The following is a 5,300-nucleotide window of genomic DNA, read 5'->3' on the forward strand; positions in this document are numbered from 1 at the left end:
CTTATTTGCATTAGCAAAACAACATCCATTGGCACGAACAGGAGCTTTAGAAAGAAATGCTGGTTGAAATTTCTGTTGGGATCATGACCGTGGAAGGAATGGTAAAATCCCGCTTCCTACATGCTGAAGTCCCAACTGAAATTCTTCCATCATCTTATTTTTTGTTAAAGTATTATTGCGTGTGTAGGTCCCCAGGCCACCCCTCAAATAACTTCACACATAATACGTAATTTAGTTTTGGTTTTTGGGCACTATTTTGGCCACAACTTTATTAAAATACAAAATCAGTGAGTGGTTGTTTAGACATTGGTTATGACTATCTGTCCCCCCGCCTGGGACAGAACTGACATCCCGAGGTCCGATCGGTAGCCAGTAGAAGAGAAAGTCAAACTGGGGGTCATTTGAGCTAAGCGTCGGACCCACGCCGCTCACCCCAGCAGCTCCCCGAAAGCTTGCCGGCCCAGATCCTATGACAAGGATTCCCATGACAGGGATTGGGCGGCCCTGGTCCCATGACAGGGATTGGACGAAATCATGGCAAGCCCCAGGATTCCTTTAACGGAATTCCCTTCAGCGCAATGGGAGGGGCAAGCCCAGCCTGACCCCTCCACCACCAGCATATTATAACCAATGCCTAACCGCAACCTTACAAGTTGTGACGAATTGCTGAGTAGTAGGCAAAAACCTACTAGCAGGTGGCGCTGTGGGTTAAAGCCTCAGTGCCTAGGACTTGCCGATCGAAAGGTCGGCGGTTCGAATCCCTGCGGCGGGGTGCGCTCCTGCTGCTCGGTCCCAGCGCCTGCCAACCTAGCAGTTCGAAAGCACCTCTGGGTGCAAGTAGATAAATAGGGACCGCTTACCAGCGGGAAGGTAAACGGCGTTTCCGTGTGCAGCTCTGGCTCGCCAGAGCAGCGATGTCACGCTGGCCACGTGACCCGGAAGTGTCTCCGGACAGCGCTGGCCCCTGGCCTCTTGAGTGAGATGGGCGCACAACCCCAGAGTCTGTCAAGACTGGCCCGTACGGGCAGGGGTACCTTTACCTTTACCTTTAGGCAAAAACCAAATGGCACAGCCAATCACCAAATGGCAAAATTCCTACTAGGCCCCTGCGCCAAGGCAGACGACCCCATGACAGGCAAAGCAAGGTCAACCGGAAAAGAGGGCGGGCGGGCGGGTGATCCGATGCACTCTGCAAAGAGAAAGAGAAACCAGAGTGCACCAATATTTAAAGACCATGGTCCCACCCACCCAATTTGCAACATACAATTTGCCCCAGCAACCCGGTTATCCAATCACAATGCCAGGCAACAACTGTTAACCTGCCTGGCAACAAGAGGTCTGGCCCGGTGGCCCACACCGCAACACGTGCTCTCATTTATTGGAGAACACGCCTTATTAATAATTTAATTTATATACCGCCTTTCATCCCAGGGTGGTGTACAACATTAAAAACATATTTTACAGACCACAATAATAAAAGCATAATGCAAAGCACAATAATAGACAACATAATAATAAAATAATCATAGCAACAGTTCCCCACCACCACCACATTTAACAATGCGTAATTAAAGTAACATCTAGTTTGGCTCTGAGAGTCCTGAGCGCTGCAAGTCCATTTGAGGCTCCCATTTCTTCTCACTGCACCCTCTGCCAACTGATTCCCACTCCTCTTAATTTGTATTTGTATTTGATAACAGAGTGTTATGCTAAGATTGTATTTCTCAGTCTTGAAAGAAAAACTCATCAAGGCAAAAAAAAAAAATACTATTGGATTCACTTGCAAGATTCTCTGTAGTCCTTTGGCATATGGTTTCCTCTTCTCATGTTTCATCAACCAATATAAATACCAAAAACAAAGTTAATTTCTGTGGCTGAGCCAGTAGGTAACCCTATAGGGCTACAGGTCTAGGCAAAGTAAGCTGTAAATCCCAGACACATCAATGGGAATGCAATGTACTCATTTTTGGGTGCATTTTGCCCTTGCCTTTTGTTATTGCTGTTAATCATGTATTAATTAGTAATATGAGTGTAATACTGATGTCTACCACAGTAATTCAAATCTTTCTAATTTAAAATAAAAGAGGGAAAAAAATATTTAAAGCCTTCATTTTGGGTTGGGATGTTTAAGGGGAGGAGAGGGAAGGAAGGAACACTGCATAAAATGTAATCATTGGAATGCCCTCAATGGAAACTTATTTGCTATGGGAGAAGTAACCACAAATGTTTAGAAATCAGGTAGGAAAATCATTCATTTGATTCAAGTACACTGTAGAACTCAAGATGTCACTCATACCCCAGCCTATGAATCCCAATGTCAGGTTCCTTTCACCTATTAAAAAAGACCTTCCCACATTTGAAGGACACACTTTGCTAATGAAAAGCTAGACATCCAACTCAAGTGCAGTACAGACATGTGCTATCTGTGAAAATAAAAAAATTGCCATAGATGCATGAATATACTCACAACTGGCACCATTTGTTCAATTAGGGATATAGTGTTTTTTATTTGTCTGAGTGATCACAGGAGAGAAATGCAGTCAGAAGATCACTTGCACATATTCCTCCATAACACATGGTCTTCAAAAATTTATTTTGCCTTTATTAATTTTTGCACTACATATTTTAAACAAACTTTTAACTGAGGTATAGGCAAATATGGTACAGTGGTACCTCAGGTTTAAGTACTTAATTCATTCCGGAGGTCCGTTCTTAACCTGAAACTGTTCTTAACCTGAAGCACCACTTTAGCTAATGGGGCCTCCTGCTGCTGCCACGCCGCCAGAGCCTGATTTCTGTTCTTATCCTGAAGCAAAGTTCTTAACCTGAAGCACTATTTCTGGGTTAGCAGAGTGTGTAACCTGAAGCGTATGTAACCAGACTGAATCTATATAAATTACATACAACTGGTTAGCCACCATGAGAACAGGATGTTGAACTGGATAGGCCATGTCCTGATCCAGCAGGGTTCTTCTGGTGTTCTCACGGGGACAGGGCAGGACAAGCGAGGCTCAGGGAGCTCTAGGTTGGTGGCAAAAGTGTCCCACAAGTCTGTGTGCCCTTGCAGGACATTGGTGCCACCAGCCTGCTGCTCTCCTAACTTCAACTACCACATACCCCATTCATGTCCTGGTGAACACAGCATTGCATTGTCCCTCTGTTTGCTGGTTCTGCTTCTTGATCACTGTTTACAGAAACTTACAATGTGGCCTTGATTCGGCCCAAATGGAGGAAGCTCAAGGTGGAGCTTGTGGCTCCCCTATTTTTCCATCACAACCTGAGCACTCATACAGAGTTTACTACAGTGGGATGAAAGGTTTCTTGTCTGGGACATGCAGGAAATTCATTCTGCCCTTGTCTTTTTAACATGTACTTTTCTTATGCTCCATTTTTGTTGTTACTGTGTGCTGCCTTTGAGCACACAGCCGTTAGAAAGACAACGGAAACATTTTGCAAATAAATTCAGATGAAGCAGACTCGGAATGTTCCAACAATCCATTTATTTTCAGAACATTAATTGCAGCACCATTGCTTGCATCGAATTAGGTGAATTGAATAAATGTTTTAAAAATAAACCTTTGAATGAAAAGAAAGTTATATAAGGGAGATATTCCATTTTCAAATGTGAGCAAATAGTCACTGTGCTTTATGATAATCTTTTAGAAGTTCACTTGGTGATTTCTATAGATCTCAAAGCAAAAAAAAAAAAAAAGTACAGATATGCTGTCACTACTTTATATTAGAATTTTTTTTTATCTATTGGTAGCAGTATCATCAGTGTCTGGGGAACATAAATCTTGTTTTCTGTGGCATGTTCATTTTCTCCATCGCTCAATTCCTTTGTATCAGGATCCTCATGAGTTTGTTGGGGGGAAAGAACTCTAATCACACCTCCTGTATTCTTGGCTTCTTAAGTTTCAGAAAGTTTTATTTTGTGTCCCTTCAGTTTGGAATATAACTTTTTTTAAGGAGACCTATATACCAACACCATTCAGAGGTAAAGCCCTCTCTTGTCCTTGAGTGTTTGTCTGGAAAGGAGCAATGATTGAATATACTAGCAGCTCTCTGTCATTGCTCATGGTAGCAATTATAACTCCCATGCTTGCACTACAATTCCCAAGTGGCATTGTGGGAAGGCCCAAAAAAGGAAGCTTAAAGGGTTGCAAGCCATTGCAATTGAAAACCTGATTCCAAATTCAGCTGAGGAGAGTTCACCCATCACTTGTTAGTCCATCAGATCAGACTGCTTTGCCCTAGGTGCCCTTAAGCTAGCCTCTAAAATCCCCACTTCAGTTTTCCCAAGACTCAGCTTCATCTGAAATATGGGCATAATTAGTCACAGCCTACATCATGGCTTGTTGTTTATTTATTAGTTTCTTTACTTCTGTAGGTCTGTTCCATACAGAATTTCCAAGGCACTTTAACTACTAAAGACACACTAGTTTAGATCCAGAGGAGACTGAGTGGGACTGTAATGGGCTCTCAGACTCCCCCCAATCTATAGTCATCAGCAAACACATACACAACACCATGGCATTCCTGAGAGTTGACAGGCCCTCTGAAACAACATGAGATGGGGCATGGTGGGCTAATGGTCTTCTGGACTATTTCCCCTGATTTACTAAACTCTTCACTGTCCAAGTAAAATTTTCTGCTTTTTTATGCAAAATAAATTGTAGGAAGCATTGCTGGCATGGCAGACTGTGCCAGAAGAGTCCAACTTTGCAGCATGTGTGTGGAAGAAGGCTTTTGTACACAAGAAGAAGAAAACAGACCACTTGACCATCTCACACCTTGATTATGGTTAGGACATACCTTGAATAAAATATTGGGGGCCCAGGTAAGCCCTGCCCTGCATAATTGATCACATGATGCTGTGCACGCATACAATTTGAATAGCAATCCCTATCACCTTTGGAGGGGGCTGCCCCCTCAAATATTTTATTGGGGGGCAAAGACCCTTCAGCTCCTAGGAGTTGGCTCCTTTGGGCTCCTTCCTTGCAGCAGAAGTTCCTGAAATTTCTCTCTGCACACAGAGACTTCTTGCGGGCCGCTTCATTTTGCTCTCATTAAAAGGTCGAACGCTCATTATATGGTCAAAAAACATTATGTGTGAAATGTCCATCACAGCACTGCTGGGATTGTAGCAGGATTTGGGGTGTGTGTGAGAGAAATTGGTTAGGGTTATAGTGCTTTTCCACTTGTGCAAGACATCTCTGGATCCCTGCCAGGGCTGGATTTAGGTTCAATGAGGCCCTAAGCTACTGAAGGTAATGGGGCCCTTTATATGTCCAGCTGTC

General features: G+C 43.5%; 1 long non-coding RNA gene across 1 annotated transcript; it reads right to left on the reverse strand.

Moving 5' to 3' along the window:
• Nucleotides 1-230: 230 nt before the first annotated feature.
• Nucleotides 231-1,159, reverse strand: LOC310836193. The gene is made up of 2 exons (XR_014559915.1): nucleotides 1,061-1,159; nucleotides 231-685 (listed from the first exon to the last, which is right to left on the reverse strand). It is a non-coding gene; the product is annotated as an uncharacterized lncRNA (long non-coding RNA).
• Between the last annotated feature and the right edge of the window lie 4,141 nt (nucleotides 1,160-5,300).

The sequence above is a fragment of the Podarcis gaigeae genome (assembly GCF_964106915.1).
Source record: "Podarcis gaigeae genome assembly, chromosome: 2".
Classification (NCBI taxonomy): Eukaryota; Metazoa; Chordata; class Lepidosauria; order Squamata; family Lacertidae; genus Podarcis; species Podarcis gaigeae.